General features: G+C 42.5%; 1 pseudogene; it reads right to left on the reverse strand.

Annotated features, from left to right (window-relative positions):
• Positions 1–1,313: 1,313 nt before the first annotated feature.
• LOC127042115 (insulin-degrading enzyme-like) overlaps positions 1,314–27,044 on the reverse strand; it is a 48,600-nt pseudogene continuing 22,869 nt past the window's right edge.

Below are 27,044 nucleotides of genomic sequence, written 5' to 3' on the forward strand. Positions count from 1 at the left end.
AGTTAGCCTGACCGGGACAAGGACCACGGTGGCTCTCCCTATAAAGTTGCGCAAGCACATTTGCAGCCAGAACGTGGGCACTTTTCAAGAGATTACCGAGGCCGATTACAGAGACGTGGAATAGCCCATTGATTTGGTCTGTCACATGTAAGTATGCATGCAGGCAGCCATAACGCCCACCCTCCTCTCCCAAAACATTTCCATCCTAAAAATAAAATCTGCTTACCGGGAACACGCTCCTCTGCTGCTTCTTCACCAACAAGTTCCAGCTGCTGCGACTGGCTAGCCTCCTCCAAGCTTGAGAAGAGCTCCTGGCTGCATGCCTCCTGGGACTCCGGGGTGTCTCCCTCCACCCCAGTAGCCTCACTCTCCGCTTCTTCTACACCCTCCCCCACTTCTCCCTGCTCTGAACTCTCCATCGTGCTCCTCAGATTGGCAGTGGGATCATACCCAAGTATGGCATCCAGCTCCTTGTAAAAACGGCAGATCGTAGGGGCAGCTCCTGAGCGGCGATTTCCCTCACGGGCTTTGCAATAGGCACTCTGCAGCTCCTTTACTTCAACCCTGCACTGCACCACGTCCCGTTCATGGCCCCTTTCCAGCATGGACTTTGATATCTGCCCATAGGTATCATAATTTCTATGGCTGGAGCGCAGCTGTGATTGCACAGCTTCCTCACCCCAAAACACTGATGAGGTCCTGCAGCTCGGAAGTGTTCCATGCTGGGGCTCATTTGGGGCGTGGAGGCATGATCAATGATTGATTGATTGCACTCCACACCTGGCTGAGCAAACAGGAAGGGGATTTTTAAAATTCCCAGGGCATTTAAAGGGGGGGTCTCCTGAGCCCAGGGCAGTGGAGTGTGAAACGATGGGCAGAGTGGCTGAAAAGGTATGCTGGGATACCTCCTAATACCCTGGAGGCCAATAAAAGCGCTGTTGGTGTCCACACTTGATGATCACCACTGCATCACCAACGCTGGAATCGCTACACCCGAGGCAGACCAGGTGTACAGCCAGCGCTGCAACCAGGGAGTTGCAGCACTGGCTGTGCTTTGTGAGTGTGGAGACATACTGAGTTGCAGGGCTGTAACCCCATCACCAGCGCTGCAACTCTCCAGTGTAGCCATGGCCTTGATCTGTGCTTATGTCAAAACCTGAGGCTGTGATCTAGTGAAGCACTTATGCACATCCTTATAGTTATGCACATTTTTAAATGTTTTGCTGGATAGAGACCTAATATAACAATATACTGGGCAAAAAAACATTGGTGACCTCATCCAATTTATGAACTGGAAACAAAAGTGATATCAATTTAAAAATAAAATAAAAATTTATTATTCAACCAGAAGGAAACAACTCAGAGCAACCCTGAGAAATTGAATGAGGTATTAACAATCAAGAGACAAGCAGAGCACTCACAAAAATAAGATGGACTACCCAAGTGTTTCCAGCATTTTACTAGTTTGAATATAAAATGTTCCCAAATTTGTATATAAAGATTAAAACCATGCCAATATATTGAATTACTCTTCTTCTGTTAAAGACAACTCCCTTGTTTATTATTTTGTTGCAAGATTTCCTCTTTTCCACTGATCTACTTAACTCTTAAATAGAAAACAAGTTGGTTGCATTGAGGATCAATTAAAAAAAGAAGGTATCATTCAACACTTTATCCTTCAAAAAATGTCAAAGCTTCCTTTTTATGAAAAGTTTTGCTCCTCCCTCCCCCCAAAAAAGGCTTAATACTTTTTTCCTGACAAAATTATTATAGAGCTATTTTCAATGGCCTTTTGCAAGAACAACATGGATATTTTAAGCAACATCAATTTCGTCTGGAGGCTTCTTCAAATTCCGTTATCAAAATGATAATTTTAAGGGATATACTATTTTAAAAATATACTCATCTACAAGAGCCTTTAATATTCTGGTTGATTTTGGTTTTCAACAGTTGTTTTGTAATATAAATGACACATGACTACAACTAATTTTCTAATTCTCTGTATCCTTATCACACCATTAATGATGAATGAACCAAGAGTGAATCAGGGACTCTCAGAATGGACAGGATTGTTTATCCTAATAATCTTTAAGATGTTTGTTCATAATGAAATTCCTTGAAATTGATCCCTTTGCATTTCTTCATCCATTGGGATTCTTCACAGTTTTGAAGCCATGACATTGACATGTGGTTTCACCAACGGAAAGAGTGGTAGACTGTGTTTGAACTCTGTCATATTTTGAATCACATCAGGCTGCAGAGAAGTTTATTTGAAAAAAACAAACAAAGAAGAAAAACCTTTGCTCAGTGTCAAATAAAACATGAGAAATTGCTCACTTTCAGATTTTATCACTTAACTGTTCTATCCATATACGCACAAATCCTATTTGCTCTCTTTTGCCCTGAAATATCAGATCATCATCAGTTCCTCAAAAATATATCAGTGTTACTATTACACTCACAACCTAATAAAATGGCTTTTAAGCTTTAAACCCAATCAAAACTTTCAGATTTATTCTAAATTATTTCAGACTTTATTTATAATATATTTTTTCTATAGTGTAGGTCCTCAGCATACAATTACCCACTTCCATTTACTGCTTCTACAATGGATTAATAGGGACAAGGGCAACCGGAAAGCCCAGCATAAAGCAGAAGTTTCCTATTCTGTTTCAAAACACAGGATAAAATCCACACATACAGAAGCAGGCAACATATTTGTAAAAACGTAGAAGCTCTGGACAGTTGTGAGCCTGAACCTCGATTTGTAATGATAATGTCACAGGCAGGATTTCAAACTGTCTGTACCCTCACTCAATGCTCATTTTTCTATACTATCAAATAATTTTTAGTATCTTTTTTTTTTTTTTTTTTTTTACCTGTGGCAAAGGGGGTGCTGGTGCCAGATTTACGTCATTTTGGCTTGGAAATTCTCCAACAACAGGACCTATTAAACAAAATTAACTTAGAAAGACTGCAGCTTCTAAAATATCTTCTCAAAGAAACTACTTCTTAAAAGCTAGACAAATAGCTAAAAGTACAGTTTATGAATTTCAAGATCCCTTCCTGTAGTGTTTGCTTAGCAGAACCCACCAACTAATTTATATTATTAAATATCCCGGATCAATAAATAGTTAAAAGTGTTTTTAAATAAAAGACTTTGTGAACACTAGTCAATGCCACTTCTAATCACCTTCTATAAGAATCAGTATTTAATTGATAGCTACATATACCATTGACTGAATTTGTGTGAAGCAAGGATAACATCTCATGGCCAGTTACAACAATCATACATCTGTGTTCCCTATGCATTTTCCAGGGGCTACCAACATCCTACAACTATTACTCCCTTGGAAAAAGGTGGCAGATCACTCTAATTTAATTTACATTTTAAAAGCATATTTATGTTCTTCCTACTCATGCATTTTATTATCAGCTAAAAGAACTTAATGAAAATCAGTCAGTCATGGAAGTTAGAGATGGGAAAGTTATCTTAGAGCCTCAGAGTCACAACGTACACACAACCTGATGCAAACTGACAAATGATTTTCCACAAAATAGCGGAAAATTCGTCATCAATCTTGCAGATAATTACTGAAATCATTTTTTATTTTTTACATATTAACTCTAGAGAGGAACAGGATAGTTAATAATAAATGACAACTCAGTCTGTTTTCCAACTGATTAGTTAATTAATTGGAAATAAAATCTAAACAAAATTATTAGTATATGTATTTCAAGTATAGAATAATATGTTTCATATTACCAATTGGAGATTTATATTTTTCTTTCCTCAGAAATGCCCCAACAACAGACCGACATTTTGCTCTTGATCAGAACAGTCTATTCCATTTCTATACGAACATACTAAATAGGTATATTTTATTTTGCAGAGCAAAGTGTTTACAGGTTCTTTTTAGTGTCTTGTTATAAAAATAGAAGCTGTACATTTTAGGACATACCACTGTAACATAGCCAGACACTTCAGAATGGGTGAAGGAATGGCAGGCTCATCTTCTTTATTGTGGCTGGAAACCCACAACTATCTGAATTTCCCTCAAACTATTTTTAAATATTTGTGTGGAAAATACCTGGGTGAAAATACCTCCCTCCAAGAAGACATAAACCTTTCCAGAATTTGGTTTCATAGTGCATTGGACTTGTACTGCACAACACACTGCTGTATTGTCTGACTTGAACAGGAATAAATTAAAAAAACTACACAATACAATACTTACAGGAATCCATTTCCCTTGCAAGGACATGTACGGATACCTTGTGTCTCCTGGGAGCATCTACTGCCAACATCTCCTGCAGAAAGCAGCAAGGTCAGTTATTCCACAACAGAATCTAAGTGACAGCTAGCTGCAATCAGGAAAGGAAGCCCTATCTTGTCTACATATTACAAAGGGAAGACAACCATTTAATGTGCAACTTTAGTGGTAATTAATGTTATAGTCAAATTTTGGTTCTTTGAACCCATGTTGCGCTTGTCCCTGGAAATCTAACCAAAGTTCCAGTCCTTCACAGCTCTTAATGATTTCAGAATAGAGCTGCATGAGAGATTCAGTCTTGTGAAGTTAAAAAGCCCCAAGGAACAAGGGGTGAAATGCTGGCTCCACAGAAATCAACGGGAATTTTGCTATTGATTTCTATGGAATCAGGATTACACACTAGATCTTTGGTCCTACAAAGTTTCTACAGAGCTGTAATGGCAGAGCCCAGCAGTCTTGGGGAAGCACATCAACCCTGAGCACAGATGTCAAAGTCAGTTGGACCAGCTCACCTAACTACGTAAATGTTTCTAGTGTCCCCTCCCGCATCCTGGGACAACTGGATAATCATGCACTGTGTATTAGTACAAACATTAAAATGGATAGAAAGAAATCTATTCCAACTGGATGGAGTAGGATTCCACAAATACTGGTACCTTGGACAATCACATAGGTTATCACTTATTAACCATCTGTTAAAGAAATCTCTTCGTAATTTTTTATTTGCTGTCTTTGATTTTTAAACAGGTCTCTGTATGTTTAACTAATTGATGTGTGTAGTGTAGTTGTAGCTGTGTTGGTTGCAGTATATTAGAGAGACAAGGTGGGTGAGGGAGTATCTTTTGTTGGACAAACTTCTGTTGATGAGAGAGACAAGCTTTTGGGCCACACAGAGCTCTTTGTCATCTCTGGAAAAGGAACTTCCAGTCTCATCACAAAATGTGAGGCGAATAAATGGTTTAGCATCAAAAATCCAGGGACTGGTGCCTCAAGTTCAACCAGTGCCGCAAGCGAGAGCGACGCTGGGAATCCGAGCGGTGCCAGGAATCAGGACAGTGCACCCTTTTCAGTGCCGGGCATCACTGACTTGGCAATGTGGAAACGCACATCATTGTCAGCTTGCCGTGGAAGAAAAACTGTTGGCAAATGTTGGCATCATTGCTGGCTTGCGGGTGGGGGGGGGAATTTTCCGCAACTGTGCACGTGGTCCGCACACACCTGATTTGAATCGACATGAACAAGCACTCAAAGAAGAAACATGTTTACAATTTCTAATACTGGATATATATATAGTGTTGTTATTACGGTTGTCATGCTAATGTGAGTTGCAATACATGACTACAGTCAGGCAAATCACTGGGGCAGGGGAGCCATACTCCCATTAGATATGCAAATTCCCACTGAAATCATCAGGAGTTTGTAAATGAATAGTTCCACATTAACTCTGAACTGTAATATTAAGACATCTGGACCAATCATGTTACCTTTATAAGACAGGCATAAACGTACTAACTTATAATTCACACGAATAATTCCAAGCATATTTTCCTTTAGTGCCTATGTTTCTTAGTGATAAAGTTCTAAATATTTGACTAACTTACCTTATAGAACTGTATGATATCATCCTTGGTCAGGGTCTTTAGATACGCCACTTCAATGTTATCTGAACAATAAGTTTTAATTAAAACAAGTCTGTACAAAATAGCTAGTTATTTTTCAAAGTACTTTTCTTTCAAATTTAGACAGTGCAAATGATATGCTATTCATTCTTGACTTACAAGCTACTATTTGAGTCTATGAAAAATAAATAGCAGTGGAAGCTTTAAAGAATTACACAAAATGAGCCCATTTTGATTAAATGTGCTATAAAAGGACTAGAAAACAGCACACGCTTAAATAAAAACAAACAAAAAAACTGAATAGTATTCAGTTTCCAAAAAGGCATATCTATTTCTGAACTCCATCTTCAAAAAAAGAATGAATAAAATTCATAAGTGATACTGATTTAATAAATGGCTTTTCATTCACATTTACTATACTTAGGTAACCTTTTATTTAGGAAACAACAAGATAGCATGAGTTTTAAAATATATAATAAAAGAAAGAAAATCTGCATGGTCTTCAGTATGAAGTGTGGTCCAAAGTGAACAGGAAGGTCTTATAAATTAGTTTTGCAAAGGAGGTGACTTAGTAGCTATAGGACACTGCTAAATATAGATACATTGAAATGTATGTAAGTCCATGGTATAATGCCACTATAGAAGTGTAATTATTACAGAAACAGAGTCTACCACAAGGGGCAGCATAAAAGAAAGAGCAACCTTCAAATGAGACTTGTGAGGCAGGAGGATCCAATTTAAGAATTAAAACATGCAGGGTGATAAATACATGACTAAAAAGTCAGAAGCAGATTGGCATTAGTCCATGGTGAGTTTTTTAAAACAGAATTGAATTTTTAATTGAATTCAGAAATCATGGGAAGCCAGTGAAAATAACTGAACAGATATTGCCCTGGTTGGGATGGTGATAAGTAAACACGGGTGGGAAAAAAAGTTTGGTAACAAAGATGATTCAGACTTATAGCCTTTAGAGGAAAGTTAAGTTTGAATCACGTGGTGTGAAAGAGTAAGAAACATGGGAAAAAGAGAGGACATGTTCCCCCTTTGCATGAGTTGACTAACTTCCATTTTTGTCAATTTTAGTTACACAAAAACCTTCTACTAAATTCTTCTACATCAATGTAGGTAGATGGGAACTAAAAGGATCAGGGAACAAGTCAAGGGAAATAAAGAACTGGGTATCATCTGTATAGAGGAGATGATCAAGGATAAAGTTACAGATAGCCATGAGTCATCCTAGAGAGAGAAGCTATATGAACAAGAAGGCTAAGGATGGAGACATCTGAGGCACTGGAAAGTAGGACAGAAAAGGTGTAAAGCTTCTACCCCAGATAAAAAAGCAGCAGAGAGTAGGAATTTTCAGGCTGCTCCCTGCACCTGGAATAGTGTCAGAGGGGTAGCTGTGTTAGTCTAGCTCTGGAAAAAGTGACAAAGAGTCCTGTGGTACCTTATAGACTAACAGACGTGTTGGAGCATAACCTTTCATGGGTGAATACCCACTTCATCAGACACTTATGCTCCAATACGTCTGTTAGTCTATAAGGTGCCACAGGACTCTGTCACTTTTTACACCTGGAATAACATCTCATTGCCAGTATACCAAGGGCCCTCACTCCTTTCAAAAAGTGTTTTCTGAAAGTTGTACTAAGGCCAATGTATAGGACACTACTGGAGGATACACAGTTAAAGCAGTTTCTCATAGGACACTGACTACCCCAACAAAGCTGAACTTGGTACTGTGACAGGACAGCATGTTGAATGGAAAGCAGTGCAGAAGGCTACAGTGGGAAAGGTGGCCACAGAGTGTACAGATCAAAGGAAGGTTGGAGACTGTACTTCTGAGCAGTAACGTTCAGACACACCAAACATAAGGCAGAGTAGATCTGGCCCTAAAACCTAAAATCTGACAAGTCTTTTATTTGAGAAGATAATATATGTTTTAACTGTCAAAATGATTTATCTTTCTTGTCATAAATTGGATTTTAAAGTGTTTACTAAGTAAATAACGAACAAAGCCAAAATCTAAACTAGAATATTCCATTCCTTTTCTTTTTCTCTTTTCCTTTTGGGAGGAGTGGGAGAGAAACATGTTTTTTATCGCAAAACCAATTTAGCTTTCTCTGTGTCAAGCTGTACTAAGTAGTAATAAAAAATGATACGCTATCTAGCTCAGAAAATTTCAGAAAAAGATTATGGACTTGCTGGTGAAAAGAAAAAAATATATAGTTTAAACGGATGATCTAGAAGATAAATGTTTCCATATTGATATAAATTATTTTTAATTTATTTTCAGTGAGACTACTATTATTCTCACCCTAAACACCTCTCCTGTAATGTTTGTAACCTTTAGAATATAAGATTAAATCTTAGAGTGACATCTAGGCCTGCTCAGAACAGAGACAGACAACATGGTGGTTCAGACACAAGCTGTGGCCTACACTAGTGCTCCCACTCTTGCCAGCACTAGTAGAGCTGCACTGGTAGCAGAAACAGTGGAAAATTTTAGCAAGGAAAAAGCCTATGGTAAAGGCTAAGAATGTCTGCACTGTCATAAGGACTGTGCAAGATAACCATGACTGCACCTATCACAGGCACTAGGTGCACATGTAGTACAATCTTTAAAAATACATACAAAATAATTCAGGCTGACACAAAGTCAATATTTAATGCCTCCTATCATATATCCAATCCTTTAACACAGTTGGCCCACTTTATTGGTTCATGGAACTCTGCAAAAAAGAACTGAAGATCAATAAATGTGTGCTCTGTCCAGTCAAGGGGGAGAGTAACTTTCAGAGCATAGAGTCCTTCACTATGAATGTCCTCTGACAAATACTGCAAACGCAGGTATCCTACTGGATCTCTCCCAGGGTAGAAACACTAAAAGCACTCACACCACACAGAAATGCATAAAATTATGCACAAAAGGCAAAAAATTATGTCGCTAATAAATTGACTCCTATTCAGTGCAGCTGTAAACAATTTGCAATCAAATGTTACTTTTAAAAATGAGTGATACAGAACTTTTTAAACATACTTACTTATCTGGGCCTACAGTGTTAATATCAGCGCAGAACCTGTAGGGTGACCAGATGTTAAGGGGAAAATATCGGGACTGCCGAAGGGGGACATTTTTTTTTCCTTCATTACACTCGCCGGCCGAGAATTTGGCGGCAATTCGGCAGAGAGCCCTTCAGTTGTGGACAGTCTTCCGTTGTATTTTGGTGGTGGGTAATAAAGCTTGCCGCCAAAGACAGTCGCACCGGCCGCCAAAATACTGCTGAAGACCGTGTGCGACTGAAGGATTCTCCGCTAAATTGCGCTGAAGACCAGGAAACAAAATATCAGGACAGAATGGCGTCCCAACCATACTCTGGTCGGGACGCGGGACAAACTCCTCAAAATCGATTTTATCGGGACGTCTGGTCACCCTAGGAATCTGTAAGTTTTCCAATTGTAAGAGAAGCGTTACTGTCTCTTTTATATAGCTGCATTCATTAATAGCCTGAACAGTCTGAATTAAATTGTTAAACATTCCGAGTGGGGTCCCTTGTGTGGTTTATAATATACTGGGTGAAATAGTGCCTCTGTTAAAGTCAACAGGAGTTATGCCATTGACTTCAGTGAGGCCAGAATTTCACCCATTATCTTTACTGAAAATGCAAAGTATATTTGACTCCTCTTTTTTTCTTGCCTTTCAAGTTATCGACTGTGTCTCTAAGAGATTCCTGGAGAATATTTCTGTGTAAATTTCTATGACAAGCAGATAAGAGAAATGCAAGAATTTTCAGTCATTAAACTGTTATTATTTAAGTACAAGTGGAACTAACAGTATGTTTCAGCACTTCAGCCCTCAATTTCACATTGTCATCTGACAAACAATTTTCTGTTTTTCTTACCTCTGTCAAAGTTATATTGCTGGGAAATTATTTCTCCCCAGTATTTAGCACACTCTGCAGACAACTTCTTTGGTTTGTCTAGACGATGAATTGCTAAAGCTTGGATATGTTTCTGGAAAGCCTCCTCTGACATGTCTTCAATGCACTTCTCCATAGTTTTTAGGAAAGCTTCAACTCTGCTTTCTAAATAGTGCGGTTGTTTTTCTGACTGAATAATAAAATCCAGTCCTTGTATGCCATTAGCCCGTCGCGGACCACTGAACACAATGTAACCTTGAGAAAAGAGAAAAAATTGCAACTGGTAAAATACATCTATATCTATGTCCAGTAAAAATGTCTCAGTTTGCCTTCTCTTCAGTGAATTGTGGCTACTAACAATGTAGGATACCGTGACCATCTGTTCCGTATTTGTAAAAGCAGCAAAGAGTCCTGTGGCACCTTATACACTAACAAACGTTTTGGAGCATGAGCTTTCGTGGGTGAATACCCACTTTGTCGGGTATTCACTCGAGCTCATGCTCCAAAACTTCTGTTAGTCTATAAGGTGCCACAGGACTCTGCTGCTTTTACAGATCCAGACTAACACGGCCACCCCTCTGATACTTGTTCCTTATTTGTCAACAGGCAACACACCCTGTCCCATATTTTAGCAAGTTATTTGAAGTGTCACACACTAGAAATGAATCTATGATTTTACATTTTGTATGATTCCATGAATAAAACATTGCAGTGTTCAAAAATATAAGCTACATCTTGTATTTTTCAAAGTTATCTTTTATTTTCCTGAAATGGATGTGGTTGCCCTAGAGAAAGCGGAAAAAAAAGAAGGAAGAAAGGTTGTTTTTCATTATTAGTTTCTGATACTCAGATAATAAGTGTTATTAGGTTGAGCATTCAGAATAATTACTTAGATCTACTATTTATATCTAGTTACTACTTCTCAGTTTTATAAAAACTTTCATTACACACATACAAACCCAGAGCACTGGAACAGTCTCATTTTGAAGTAATTTTTCCATGTTAAACCTTCATCACTGAGGTTTGGTACAACTGTGTGCAATTTACACACAGCAATGCACTGGAATGATTTTGGAATTCATTCTATCGACTATAAAACGGAATTTTACTAAGTGGTCCTATTCATTTATCACAGCGGTTCTCAAACTTTTGTACTGGTGACCCCTTTCAAATAGCAAGCCTCTGAGTGTGACCTCTCATAAATTAAAAACAGTTTTTTGTATATTTAACACCATTATAAATGCTGGATGCAAAGCAGGGTTTGGGGTGGAGGCTGACAGCTCGAGACCCCCCATGTAATAACTTCGCGACCCCCTGAGGGGTCCCGACCCCCAGTTTGAGAACCCCTGATTTATCAGTTCCTGTAGCCATGTTATGATTAACATTCCAGCAGTTGTTTCCTCTATAGAGCTGTACTACTCTCTCAATGTATTATATACTGAAAAATATCACTATGGTTTAAAACTTAAGATTCTCAAGACAGAGGAAGGCCAGTGATCCTTGTTGAAATCCATACAAATAGGGAAATTCTTAGTAAAATGATCAAACCTCTAATATTTGGCTAAAACCTATATTACACACAATGGACCCCCATCTGTAACATTATGCAGCTGTACAGACCTGTGCCTAGATACTAGAAATGTGATCCCTTAATTGTTTATGTCCATGTTTACATAGGTTTAAGTTAGAACCCTATTGGTCTTTTACTAGCTTTTTTTATATCTCCAAATTAATATTCATTTCCAAGTTGATAACTTACATTATATTTTAAATACTGGGTGGCAAGCGGGACTTACTCAAAGTCTTTACTCAGCCTAGCAAGGCATTTTGTGCTTGGTATTCTGCATTTTCATGCAATGTTCCCCCCCCCACACCATACTGCTTATATTGTTGGTCACTTCTCCTTCAAACATAGCATTAGTTTACCTAAGGATAAGATCCTTCATAATGAAAAGTTCTATCAACATAACAGGTTTTATTGTTATTACAGTAGCACCCAAAATGTACTATATACTGTACTAAGGAGGATATGGATATAGTTCATGCTCCAAAGAATTATTTGTAGGTATTAAGCTGAAAGTGATTGTTTAAAACGTTTGATTTGCAGCCTGGCATGCCATCTAAAAAAGACCATTCCATGTGTAGTGTGTGTTGTGGAAGAAAGGGCAATGACAGTTCTGGGAAAGGAAGAGTGGTTTTACTATTGTAAACACCCGCCTAACGGAGCGACAAGTTTAGTGAATGCAGTTTAAGGAACTCAGCTAGAAGACTGTGAGGCTTCATTTTTTTCATTTTGTTGCAATTTCATAATTTAAGCTCTCTCGTGTGGTAGTGTCTCTGCCAAATCTAAGAGCAGCCGCTGGATAAAGCATGGGCAAACAGTGGCTCTGTCTCTGACCTGGGAGAGGAATCAGAGTGTAGAGGTATTGGTGAAAAATTTCATTTGAATTAGCTCTGATACATGTGCAGTCATATCCTTACTAACCATGAGTCATACCTAGGGATTTGTAAGCATTATTGATTACCACTTCCCATAAAGGCAGTGTCACTGATCCTCTGTCAGTATTGCTCAGTTTTCTTCTGGCAGTCATTTAGCTTTGGGAAGCTGATCTAATAATCCCACTCTCTCCTGTCATTCACAGCTTTAGATGAAAGAACGGGGTACCTTAGAGACTTACAAATTTATTTGAGCATAAGCGTAAGCTTTCGTGGGCTACAGCCCACTTCATCAGATGGATAGAATGGAACATACAGTAAGAAGATATACATACAGAGAACAAGAAAAGGTGCAAGTTGCCATACAAACTCTAAGAGGCTAATTAATTAAGATGAGCTATTATCAGCAGGAGAAAAAAAACAACTTTTGTAGTGATAATCAAGACGGCCCATTTCGGACAGTTGACAAAAAGGTGTGAGGATATTTAACATAGGGAAATAGATTCAATTTGTTTAATGACCCAGCCACTCCCAGTCTCCATTCCAGACCAAGTTAATGGTTTCTAGTTTGCAAATTAATTCCAGTTCAACTGTTTCTTGTTGGAGTCTGTTTTTGAAGCTTTTCTTTAGAGGAGATGGTTTCTGTACAGCCACTAAGACACCATTTTTTTCTGGAGTGAGGCAGTCTTCAAATATTTCAGTCTTGATCTTAAAAGCTATGCTTTTTTCATCTCAGATTACCTTTGTGAACTGTATAGTCTTTGGGGTCTTCATTAGTTAAAATAACTTTTATTTACCAAAATGTCCTTTAAATGGCAGTCAGGGAGCAGGGTAGAAGCAGAGCTATAGAAAGTCTATCATCATACTTATCCTTATTTATTACTGAGATATAGAGGATAACCCGGGGAAAACTCACCTAACTGTTCCTTGGTACGCAGAGTGTTGAAGCAAGGCTCTGATATAATTTGACAGAAGAGCTCCAAAAACACATTCTCAGAGGTACTCTGCATATCTGTTTGGTAATATATTTCTATGCCACAGTTGTTATGAACTTCATTCCTCTGTTGATAGACAAACCAACCTCCTAAAAGAGAAAGTTAAAGTAATTAGGCGCTCTCTCTCATACACACACCTTCCCAAATAGAGTCCAAGTAGAAAAAACAGACAGTCTAGCTGCAGACAGAATCTGATTACAAGAAAAAGACAGATTCAAAGCAAATCTTCGATTAATAACACTGGTCTACAGTTTGAGAAGTCATCTGCTTCAGAGATAAAATGTGATATTTATTATGTATTTTGATGTGCTGAATTCAAATATGACAATTAAAACAACTGATTGGCTACTGTTTCTAAGATATTTAAGTTTTTACGTTTTATGTCTATGTACATTGTGTAGATAGTCGAGTTTTAATCATAAATTGTAAACCTAGGTCTTTTCATGTGTTTATGGTTGCTTTACATGATAATATTTCACCTGTCCTGTTTATGTAACACTTTAAAAATCAGCAAAAAGGGTTATATAAATAAAATTTATTATGAAACAAAAGGCAAAAAACTATTATGTACATAGTTTAGTCCTATTCAGTGTCTACTCAGCGCTTCTTGGCTTGTCTCTTGTATTCATTAAATGGAGCATCTCTTGTCACTGTCCAGCCTGCCAGGAGATTCCACTGCTGTAGTCTGGAGCCCAACAGCTCTGCCTTACTCTTGGGTAGTTCCAAATCCCTGAGAAGGTCATTCAGTTCACCTTGTGTTATGAGGTGTGGTTCAGAGGAGGAGGAGGATGGGAGAAAATGCGGGTCTTGTGACATTTATAGTTCAGGACTAGAAGTTTCATCCTCTTCCTCGTCTGACTCGAGTGAGAAGGATTCTGGTGCATCAGGAACCGGCAGTCCTTCTCCGTGGGGTACTGGGCGTATAGCTGATGGAATGTTTGGATAATGCACAGTCCACTTTTTCTTCTTTGACACATCTTTCCCAACTGGAGGCACCATGCAGAAGTAACAATTGCTGGTATGATCTGTTGGCTCTCTCCAAATCATTGGCACTGCAAAAGGCACAGATTTCCTTTTCCTGTTCAACCACTAGCGAAGATTTGTTGCACAAGTGTTGCAGCATATGTGTGGGGCCCACCTCTTGCACTGATCTCCAATTTTGAGGCCAAAATAAAGGTGATAGGCTTTCTTAACCATAGTGGTTATACTGCGCTTTCATGATGCAAAAGTCACTTCACCACAAACAAAGCAGAAGTTATCTGCACTGTTCACACAAGTACAAGGCATCTCTGCTCACTTTGGCTCAACAGAAATGTGTCCCTTTGCAAAATCAAACACTGACAAATAAGAGAGCACAACACTGTATGATTTCTAGAGCTGATATAGGGCAATTTATTCAGCAGAGTGATGTATGCTTCATTATGATTGCATCATCCATGACTTCTAGGAATAACAGGATGCAGTTCAGATCATGTATGACGCAATACCAGCTTCAGATTGCATCATTCATTGTTTTGCCTAAAAAGCAAGTACTGTCCAAACCCAGTCATAGATTTATTCATAGATCGAGTCAAAGATGTATTTTAGTCATTTCTGCTTTAAATTGAGATCCCTTCCCTTAATAACTCACTTATCCTCCGCCATTCCCAAGTCAAGGGTCGTATATACTGACCCAATAGCATATCTTGAAAACTAGAGCCAATCAACAACTTTAAGCATCATTTTTGTTCTCAGTGACCCAGAATTAGTAAAGTTGGACTACATTTATTTCAGAAGCATTTTGGCTGTAGAGCAGTGTAATCAGGCAACATGTTCACCAACCTGTGGGAGAAAGATTTTTATAGTATGTTTACAAGGTTAACAAATCCTAGCCTGGAGAGTCACATGGGTAAGTGTATTCCAAAAGCAAAGGGTCCTCGCAGAGAACACCATGCCGATGCCTCCTCTCTTATAACGATCTCAAATGCACCTGCTGATTTCCCACTGATTAGACTTGGAGACTACTGCGCCCATCATATCCCTATGGATCAGGGTTGAGGTACATTTGTGTGATTGAAGGGGACGCTTGCACTGCCTCTCCTGTGCTTTATTTGTTCTCTAAACAGAAGACTTCAATTTCTACGACAGTCAATCCAACAGATTTATAAGCATTAAAAGTAATTCAATAAGTAATACCAATAGCTTCTTTGGTACAAGGCATTTCCTATAGGCTAATGATCAGCTAGAGATTATGGCCTTTAGCTGTACATTAACTATCTATTCGTACATATTCTCAGGAATTGTCCTCAATCTCCGTAGTAATTATAGCTTAAATCTTGACTTTTTGGAGAGTGCACAAAAATTGACTACTATAAATAAATTCTGTAAAATCACCATAGGTTAAAAAATAATCAGCTATTGGACATGGCAAGAAGTTATTTGGATAGAAACTACACTTTACTCAACGAAGCGAAGGGAGCAGCACTTCACTGAGTGTACAAGTGCAAAAAATGAAAGTTGTTCTCCAGGAGCTCTCATCATTCAATGTGGACATTAATACCTAGTACAGAATGAGGCAGGGCTCTCACTTTGACTGTGTAGAATAAGGGAGGGCTCAGATAAGGGAAGCATGTGTGGTGCCGACTGCAGAAGTGCAGAGGAGGTTCCTGGCACTGCGGTCCCCTAACTGATTCTGATACCACCACTATCCCTACTACTGGAAGAGCAGTGCTGGGATGTGGTGCCAACAGGCATGAGGATTCAGTGGCTCGCTCCATTGGATGTGCTATAGATGGCACAGACCTGGAAAAGTCCTAGACCAGTGGTGAGGTTGGGACCAAAAGGCAAAGGAGGTCTGCAGCTGCCTGGTACGCTGACGAATAAACACAGTCTGTACTGGCATCTCCCTCATCGGTAACAGACTCAACCGATGCCTGGGGGTGGTTTCTGACCTTCCCACTCAGTACTGGGGAAGGGTCACAGGCACCCATGTCTTCCTGCCCACCACCACCAGCTCCATGTCAGTCTGCGCTTTTCCTGAAGGAGGCAGAAGTGTTACCCCGAGAACTACAGTGGTCGTGGTTGGTCTTATGTGACATTTCATCGGCACAGTTGACAGGGAACAGCTTCTCTACCTCTTCAGAGAAGCACCTGCTCCCACACGCTAAGCCTGAGGGTGAGGGTAGTTGTTGGCCTGATAAAGGCTGCATGGCCTGCTCAAGGTGGAAGTCCCAGGCCACCTGAGTCCTTTTATTGAACAATCTGCAGATCGAACAATGTTCTTTAAGGCGGTCCTTGCCAAGCCAGAGCAGGCACTAGCTGTGGGGATCATTGTTAGTGACCACTCCCCCACATGAAGGACAGTCTTTAAACCCCAGTGAGGGCATCAACAGGGAAAAAACCTACTAAAGCTAACACTAACTACTACCTACCACTAAATACTAACTACATACAATTAAAAACTATGCTAAATCTGATTGCAAGGATGTACGGTTATACCACATAGAACTCTGACTCCAGCCATGGGCGGTAAGAAGCAACTGAGGGGAAGGGGTCAGGATGGTGCCATCTCAGATAGCTGGGCGTGGGGCCACAGCCATGAGGCATGAGAGCTGTCCCTCACAGGTATTGCTAGGCAAAATCTCTGGTGCACTAAGCACACACACCCCTAATGGAATACATGTCTGCATCCATTCAAAGAACAATTTTTACTTTAATGTTGTTTTGTTCAAATTGCTGTGCAAGTCACATGTCTGTATTCATCCTTCACATCAACACTCCAATATATTAAGCAGCTAAATATTATTTTACAGTTCTACAAAAAATAGTTACTAAGCATAACAGAAAGATTAATGTCACAGACCTACCTATACTACTTTTTTCATATAATGACATTTCCCATTTAATTCTGCAAGATTTACAGTGCAAAATCTTTTGAAGTTGATTTCTAGACTAACTACAGGTAATATTCACTTCAAAAGTCATTAGAAGACACCAGGAAACAGCTTTAAATTACTTGCTTTATAACATAGAAAAAATGATTCAACTTACTGTCAGGAAGCTGCACTTCTCTGTATCTTACTAGCTGACTGGGAAGGAGGGGCTTTGTATGAGCATGCTCAATGAGAGTGTCCTCAACCATTTGCATAATTCCTAATGCAGCCTGGAAAAGAAGACATTAAATACAAGTTTTTTTATTTAGTCCCTGACAATCCTAAATCTGGCAGCACACTGAAGGACAGCAGTTATTGTTGGTTAGATGCAAAATCAGTAATAGAAGGATGGAATGGTTCATTTAAAACAAAGTATAAGTAAGTGAAAAATAAGGTGAAAATAAGTGAGATTATTTTCCTTACATTAGATTACTTTTATTTTGTGCATTTATTACTATTTATTTTATAGTAACCAAGTGCTACTGGCGAGCATACCTTTGGCTACATTCATCTTTACACATTTAGCTAAACATTTTGGACCTATTCTTAATGTGCCCTCACTTTCTTACCCTTGAAGTATTTATCTGTGCAAACTTGGAAACTGCATATGTACTCCCCCAATTTATATACACAAATGACATTTTGTTAGCTGTTAATTTGGTTTCTCCAAGTCTTTCCATACCAGCACAGGTATTCACCCCATTTTGTTGCATTGGTGGAGTTGGGACTGTTGTGATCAAAGCAGTCCCCTTGTATACGGGGATAAAAATGACAGGATATTTTTTTCCTGTCTCCAGCTGCTGGTAAGGAGAATAGGAAAAATAATTTTGTCCAGCAGCCAGTGACAACTGTTAATTTGACAGCAAGTAAATTTCACTTGCATAGACTGAGTTCACAGTTGAAGGCCTGCACTTTCGGGCTGGAATTTTCAAAAGAGTCTAATGAAATCGGGCTCCAACTCCTAGTAAAAATAAATAAGACGCCTCTAACTCCCTTAGGTGAATCCCTTCCTAAAATAAGACCGTTACTCACCTTTGTAATTGTTGTTCTTCGAGATGTGTTGCTCATGTGCATTCCAGTTAGGTGTGCGCGCGCCACGTGCACGTTCGTCGGAAGATTGTTACCCTAGCAACACTCTGTGGTTCTGCTGGGCGCCCCCTGGAGTGGCGCCGCTATGGCGCCGGATATATACCCCTGCCGACCCAGCCACCCTTCAGTTCCTTCTTACCGCCCGTGTCAGTCGTTGGAACAGTGGAGCACGGCTTGGTGATGTCCACTTCCCTAGCTACTCGTAGTTCTCATGTATATAGTTATAATCCTTTTATTTATATATATAGTTATACGTTTTTTCTTTACTAGCATAGTTAGTTTAGTAATAGTTAGCGGGGTTCGGGGAGTAGCCCCTTCCCCGCACCTGGTGCTGGAGCCCATGCCTGGCTCACCAGGTTTTAAACTCGTGCTCGGCCTGCCACAAGCCGATGCCGACAGGAGGTCCGCACGACTCCTGTTTGAGGTGCCTCGGGGAATCGCACTTCACAGCTAAGTGCCCGATTTGCAAGGCTTTTAAGCTGAGAACAAAATGGAGCAGGACTTTCACTTACCCCTCCAGCTTCGGCACTGAGCGCTGGTCAATCGGCGGGCAGAAGCGCCTCCCCGGCACCGTACCCCGCCGGCACTGCCAAGGCCTCTCGGCACCGGCCGTTGCTGGCACTGAAGTCGACTCGGCATCGCTCCCTCTCTCCGAGGTCGAGAAAGCCCATGACTCCTCCTGCCAGTGCCTGACAGCTCCCCGGCACGCGCCGTGGTTGAGCTCCCTGCTCCTGCTGCTTCCATGCCAACTGCACCGCAGCCAGAGAGCTCGTCTAAGTCGGATCGCCTGACACCAGTAGAGGCACCGATGACTTCGGTACCGTCAATTCTGGTCCCATGAGGCCATCGAATACAGTGCCTGACTGCTCCCCGGCGCGTGCCGTGGTTGAGCTCCCTGCTGCTTCCGTGCCACCTGCACCACAGCCATAGAGCCTGTCTAAGTCGGATCACCCGGCATTGACACCTGCCAATGCACTGACGACGTTGGCACCATCGATCCCGGTCCCACGAGGGCCATCGAATCCGGTGCCTGACAGCTCCCCGGTATGCGCTCTGGTTAAGCTTACTGTTCCCTCCACGCCGGGGACATTCCCAGCGGCGAGGGATCTCATTGCCATGACAGAGCAGGTGCTGCCTGAACCCCCGGCATCACCAGTGCGGGTAATACAGTCTCTTCGCAAGCCTCCCTTGATACGACCATCCTCTGTCGGCACAGCAGAGCGGCACTGTTCATAATCATGGTCCCGCAGACGCTCCAGGTCCCGTCGGCACTCCCGCTCCCGACGCCACTTGCAGTCACAGTGCTGTTCTCCTCCTCGGTACCGGTTGCACTTGCCGCACCGGTCAGTGTCGCATTCGCCGACCCGCTACTCTTGGCACTGTTCCAGCTCCTGGCACTGCTACAGACACCGTGACTCCCGTAGCCGCTCCCGACATCAAGCCTCGAGATCTCGGTCGACCTCCCGACACCGCTCTGGTCGCAGGTCCAGATCTTGTTCCAGGTACCGGTACGCCTCCCGGTACCGGTCCCCGGTGCCGAGTTGGGCAAGGTCCGGTAGTGTCAGAGACTCTGACCATGATTTTTCAGCCTCCTAAGGAGGGTAGCACTCTATATGGACCTCCAGGTGGAGGAAGTCCTGGAGGTAGGGGACCCAGTAGTGGACATTCTATCGGCGGCTGCCCCACTAGAGGGGCCCTACCCGTTTATTCGGACCATCCAGGCGAATGCAGATACTCTAATGGGGGGTACGACTACTTGTATGTCCGTATTTATCAATACATTAGAAGCAAGAGGAAGACCAAGGACAGGGTAGGCCCACTGCTCAGTGAGGAGGGGGAAACAGTAACGGGAGACTTGGAAATCGCAGAGATGCTTAATGACTTCTTTGTTTCAGTCTTCACTGAGAAGTTTGAAGGAATGTCTAATATAGTGAATGCTTACGGGAAGAAGGTAGATTTAGAAGATAAAATTAAAAAAGAGCAAGTAAAAAATCACTTAGAAAAGTTAGATGCCTGCAAGTCACCAGGGCCTGACGAAATGCATCCTAGAACACTCAAGGAGTTAATAGAGGAGGTATCTGAGCCTCTAGCTATTATCTTTGGGAAATCATGGGAGACGGGGGAGATTCCAGAAGACTGGAAAACGGCAAATATAGTGCCCATCTATAAAAAGGGAAATAAAAACAACCCAGGAAACTACAGACCAGTTAATTTAACTTCTGTGCCAGGGAAGATAATGGAGCAGGTAATTAAAGAAATCATCCGCAAACACTTGGAAGGTGGTACCGTGATAGGGAATAGCCAGCATGGATTTGTAAAGAACAAATCGAGTCAAACTAATCTGATAGCATTCTTTGATAGGATAACGAGCCTTGTGGATAAGGGAGAAGCGGTGGATGTGATATATCTAGACTTTAGTAAGGCATTTGATACGGTCTCGCATGAGATTCTTATAGATAAATTAGGAAAGTGCAATTTAGATGGGGCTACTATAAGGTGGGTGCATAACTGGCTGGATAACCGTACTCAGAGAGTAGTTATTAATGGCTCCCAATCCTGCTGGAAAGGTATAACAAGTGGGGTTCCGCAGGGGTCGGTTTTGGGACCGGCTCTGTTCAATATCTTCATCAACGATTTAGATGTTGGAATAGAAAGTACGCTTATTAAGTTTGCGGACGATACCAAACTGGGAGGGATTGCAACTGCTTTGGAGGACAGGGTCAAAATTCAAAATGATCTGGACAAATTGGAGAAATGGTCTGAGGTAAACCGGATGAAGTTCAATAAAGATAAATGCAAAGTGCTCCACTTAGGAAGGGATAATCAGTTTCACACATACAGAATGGGAAGAGACTGTCTAGGAAGGAGTATGGCAGAAAGAAATCTAGGGGTCATAGTAGACCACAAGCTTAATACGAGTCGACAGTGTGATACTGTTGCAAAAAAAGCAAACGTGATTCTGGGATGCATTAACAGGTGTGTTGTAAACAAGACACGAGAAGTCATTCTTCCGATTTACTCTGTGCTGGTTAGGCCTCAACTGGAGTATTGTGTCCAGTTCTGGGCACCGCATTTCAAGAAAGATGTGGAGAAATTGGAGAGGGTCCAGAGAAGAGCAACAAGAATGATTAAAGGTCTTGAGAACATGACCTATGAATGAAGGCTGAAGGAATTGGGTTTGTTTTGTTTGGAAAAGAGAAGACTGAGAGGGGACATGATAGCAGTTTTCAGGTATCTAAAAGGGTGTCATGAGGAGGAGGGAGAAAACTTGTTCACCTTAACCTCCAATGATAGAACAAGAAGCAATGGGCTTAAACTGCAGCAAGGGAGATTTAGGTTGGACATTAGGAAAAAGTTCCTAACTGTCAGGGTAGTTAAACATTGGAATAGATTGCCTAGGGAAGTTGTGGAATCTCCATCTCTGGAGATATTTAAGAGTAGGTTAGATAAATGTCTATTAGGGATGGTCTAGACAGTATTTGGTCCTGCCATGAGGGCAGGGGACTGGACTCGATGACCTCTCGAGGTCTCTTCCAGTCCTAGAGTCTGTGAGTCTATGGGTCCTCCTCCCTGCTCACTAGTCGTTCAGTTCGTTAAGGAAAGGGAACGGCATGGCCAACAGGCGCCAGCCCCGAAATCAAAGGAGGCTAGGCGGATGACCCTACTCAGCTGCATGGAGTACTCTGTAGAGGTCTTATAGCTCTGCGTGGCAAATCAACAAGGCTTGCTTAGCCCATATCACCTGGGTGATGGTGGATAAGTTTATGGAGCTTCTCCCTCAAAACTCCCGCCAAGAGTTCACTGCTCTTTTGGAGGAAGGAAAAAGGGTGGCCAGAGCTTCCCTTCAGGCCTTGTTGGATGCAGCAGACTCAGCAGCCAGGGCTTTGACATCGGGTGTTACCATGAGGAGCATCTCATGGCTTCAGGTTTCAAACCTCCGGCCAGAGCAGAGGTATACCATTCACAACTTACCATTTGATGGTAAAGGCCTCTTCGCGGCGAAGACAACCCCAGGCTGCAAAGCCTGGAGAACAGCAGGGTCCTAATGCGCTCTCTCAGTGTGCATACGCCGACGACCTAACGCAGACCTTTCCGTCCCCAGCCACACCGCCGTATTCTGTGCCTAGCCACAGACAGGACTTTGGCAGACGGCGTGGCCGAAGTGGTCGCAGACGACCGTCAGGACCCCTAGAGGGCCAAGATCGAAGTCCCCCGCAATCACCACTGGGACCAAAGATGAACTTTCAAAGGTGCGCCCGAGAGCGGCGGGATCCCACTCCTACTTCCTCTTGGCGTGGTCCCAGTTAACTTCAGATCGCTGGCTCCTACACATGGTGGAGTGTGGGTACCACCTTTAATTTGTTCCAGCCCTGTCCCTCTTCAGGGACCCCTCTCAAGAGCAATTCCTCTTACAAGAGGTGCAGACGCCGATGGACGAAAGGGGAAAGGGGTTTTACTCCCGTTAATCCCTAATCCCCAACTCGTACGGAGGTCTCAGACCTATCCTAGACCTGCGAAGACTCAACCAGTTTATGATAGGTTGAAGTTCCGCATGATATCCCTGGGAACCATTATCCCATCTTTGGATCCTGGAGACTGGCATGCCACCCTCGATATAAAGGATGCGTACTTTCACATCGCCATCTTCCCTCCGCACAGGAGATACCTCCGCTTCTAGCCAACGGTCAGTACTTCCAGTTTACGGTCCTGCTGTTTGGCCTTTCTACAGCCCCACGGGTATTAACCAAGTGTATGGCCATAGTCGTCACCCACCTCTGCCGACGTCGGATATGCATTTTCTGTATCTGGACGATTGGCTTATCTGAGGAGACTCCGAGACACAAGTCACTCAGCATGTGGGCATCGTCAGGGACCTATTCACACGTCTAGGCCTGATGATCACCATAGAAACATCCATTCTGGTTCCCACGCAGAGGTTAGACTTCCTAGGAGCTATCCTGGACTCCGACCTAGCCGGAGCCTGCTTACCACAGCCGCGGTTTCAGGCGATGGCAACAATCATCCGAGGTCTGCAGACTTTCTTAACGACCTCGGCTCACGCTTTTCTTGCTCTCCTGGGTCCCATGGCTGCCTGCAAGTTTGTAATCAAACACGCCAAGCTCCGCCTCTGTCCTCTCCAAGTTTGGCTCAAATCGGCATACCGCCCGGACAGGGACCCAATGGTCACGATAGTCACCATTCCCTCGAGCACCCTAGGCTCCCCTAGAATGGTGGCTAACTCCCTCCCTGGTGTGGACAGGGATGCCGTTCCATCCGCCCCAGCCCTCACTGTCCCAGACGACGGACGCTTCATCTCTCGGCTCGGGTGCTCACCTCGGTCACATTCGAGCTTAAGGCCTTTGGTCTTCTCAGGAGCTGGAGTTCCACATCAATGTCCAAAGATGAGAGCAGTCCGCCTGATGTGCCAGGGATTCCAGTAGCAGCTGCGAGGCCGTGGTGTCTCAGTGTTTACAGCCAACACAACGGCCATGTGCTACATAAACAACCAAGGAGGGACATGGTCCTCCTTCTTTTGTCAGGAGGCCATCCATCTCTGGGACTTTTGCATAGCCCACTTGATAAATCTGGTAGCATCTTTTCTCCCAGGCGCTCGGAATGCCTTGGCGCTTCGGCTCAGCAGGTCTTTCCTGTCTCACGAGTGGTCGCTCTGCCCTGATGTGATGCATTCTGTTGCCAAAAGTGGGGATTTTTCCCCACATAGACCTGTTCGCTTACCGCAAGAACAGGAAATGTCCGAGGTTCTGCTCCGTCCAAGGTCTCTCCCCGGGATCGATCTCGGACGCTTTCCTCATGCCGTGGAAGGGCCAACTCTTTTATGCCTTCCCACCATTCACCCTGGCTCATTGGGTCCTGCTCAAACTTTGCAGGGGCAGGGCGTGCATCATCATGATCACTCCAGCGTAGTCCAGGCAGCACTGATTCACCACGTTGCTCGACCTGTCAATAGCCAACCCAATTACCCTGCCACTCCACCCAGACCTCATAACTCAGGACCACGGCAGGCTTCGCCACGAGGACCTGCAGTCTCTTCACCTCACGGTGTGGCTGCTGCGTGACTAAACTGGGGTAGCAGGAAGCCTTCCACCTGGTCACCGTACCTGGCCGAGTGGTAGCGTTTCTCCTACAAGTGCGAAATGCTTGATCTTACTCCTACTGAGGTCTCCATCCCCTCTATTTTGGACTGCCCTCTGGCCTACAACAGCAGGGCCTAGTGGTGTCATCGCTGAGGGTACACTTGGCAGCCATCTCTACCTTCCACCCAGGCTAAGGTGATCGTTCCGTGTTCTCGCACTCTATGGTTTCGAGGTTCCTCAAGGGCTTGGAGCACTTACACCCTCAAGTACACTGCCCCGCCCCAACCTGGGACCTCAACCTGGTTTTAACCAGACTTATGTCTCTCCCATTCGAGCCGTTAGCAACCTGCTCGCTGCTATACCTGTCTTGGAAGACAGCTTTCTCCATAGCCATTACATCGGCCAGATGAGTCTCCAAGCTCAGGGCTCTTACGGTGGTTCTGCCGTACACTATGTTCACAAAGACAAGGTGTAGTTACGACCACACCCAGCTTTCCTCCCTAAGGTGGTTTCGGCCTTTCATGTTAACCACACTCAACGCAATGGGGACAACAATTGCACTCCCTGGACGTCTGTAGAGCGCTCGCATTTATATTGAGCGGACAAAACCATTTTGTAAAACGCCCCAACTCTCGGTTGCAGTAGCAGACCGAAGGAAAGGCCTACCTGTTTCCTCTCAGAGGATCTCATCTTGGGTGATGACGTGCACCCGCACTTGTTATGATTTGGCTCACATTTCCCCAAGCCACATCACCGTGCATTCTACCAGGGCTCAGGCTTCATCTGCCGCCTTGCTGGCTCGTGTACCTACCCATGAGATCTATCGCGCAGCTCCATGGTCCTCGGTCCATACCCTTGCTTCGCATTATGCTCTGGTTCAACAGTCAAGAGATGCTGCAGCCTCTGGCTCAGCAGTTTACATTCTGCCACATTTCACTCCGACCCCACTGCCTACATAAGGCTTGGGAATCACCTAACTGGAATAGATATGAGCAAGCACTCGAAGAAGAAAAGACCGTTACTCACCTTTGTAACTGTTCTTCTTCGAGATGTGTTGCTCATATCCATTCCAAACCCACCCTCCTTCCCCTCTGTCGGAGTAAAAATTTTCCGACGAACGTGCACGTGGTGCGCGCGCACCTAACTGGAATGGATATGAGCAAGCACTCAAAGAAGAACCTAAATATTTCCTTTAGGGAGAGAGAACACAAGTTTCAAGTAAACTAGACCATCTTGAGTAAAAAAAAATTAGGACCACCATATTTTCTTTTCCCTGGGAAAAGTCAACTAAAATTTTCTTCTCCTAGTCTGGCAGGTTACGTTGGCATACGGAGATGCTGCAGGAAGCAGTTTTTAGACTCCAATTCAACAAATCATTTAAACATGTGAGTCATCCTGCCCCTATTTGCCAAAGTACTTAAGCACAAGCTTCAGTGCCACTAAAGTCAATGGAATTTAAAGCGTGTAGTTTACTGTATAGGAATGGGATGACTCACATGCTTAAAGACCTTGCGGAGTTCGTGCCTTTGTGCCCACAAACAGAGCACACACAATTAAGAAGTCAAAAAAAAAAAAAAAGAAGAGAGAGAGAGAAGACCTTGTATGTACAGGTATGTGACACGGTAGCAGAGCAGCTGTTATCATTTTTAATTGAAATCTATAAACTTCATTTATTCTTTCAGAAACCTTATCATATTTTTTTTAAAATACATTGAAGTATACAACATACAAACATCAATACATGGCAATTAACATGGCAGGAAATGCTGAAGTAATGTAATTTGGATGCAACATTGTTCTAAAGACAGAGAGTAAAATTTATAAAACTACCTAATCGACTTTCCATGAGACCCTGGTCTACACTGGTGGGGGGTGTTGATGTAAGATATGCAACTTCAGCTACGGGAATAGCCTAGCTGAAATCAACATATCTTATTTTGACTTACCTCCCACCCTCACGGCTGCGGCTCCCCCGTTGACTCCGCTTCCGCCTCTCGCCCTGGTGGAGTTCCGGAGTTGACAGGAGTGCATTCGGAGATCAATTTATCGTGTCTAGATGAGACGTGATAAATCGATCCCCGATAGATCAATTGCTACCCGCCAATCCAGCGGGTAGTGTGGACATACCCCTACTAGACTAGCTTTTTATAAATACACAATAGAGTGTTTATTCCTAAGCAGTACGAAAGTTATAGACATTTTCAGTAAATCTACAGTTTCAACCTGAACAGCATCAAATACATAGGATATTTGAAGTTCGTGGGGTTTTATGAAAAGTTGATCTTTTAAAAAAAAGCAAGGATTTCAGTAAATTACATTGAAAACTACACTTTAATTAAAAAAGTCTTTAAAACTTGACCGTGATGATATGGTGGGGGTGGGGGATGGGGTGTGTGAGAACAATATGTATGCCAACATTTTTTAAAAGTCTGAGACGTGTAACTTCAAACGGCTTGATTGCTAAGTGCCATGGCTTATATGTCGACAAGTATAGCAACTTCTTATAAAATCTGTTTCAAAATTCTATGCAGAAACCCAAACCTCTTACTCTGTTCTGCCATGTAAACTCACAACACAAAAATGATTTCTTGCAGAAAATCTGCAAAAGATCTCTAAATTTATGAAGGAAACTAAAAGGAAAAAAAAGGGATGAGGGAAAAATAGGAACTTTCATGGCAAAGCCAAAATATGTATTCTACTCTAGAAAA

The sequence above is a fragment of the Gopherus flavomarginatus genome, unplaced genomic scaffold (assembly GCF_025201925.1).
Source record: "Gopherus flavomarginatus isolate rGopFla2 unplaced genomic scaffold, rGopFla2.mat.asm mat_scaffold_267_arrow_ctg1, whole genome shotgun sequence".
In the NCBI taxonomy this organism is placed as follows: domain Eukaryota; kingdom Metazoa; phylum Chordata; order Testudines; family Testudinidae; genus Gopherus; species Gopherus flavomarginatus.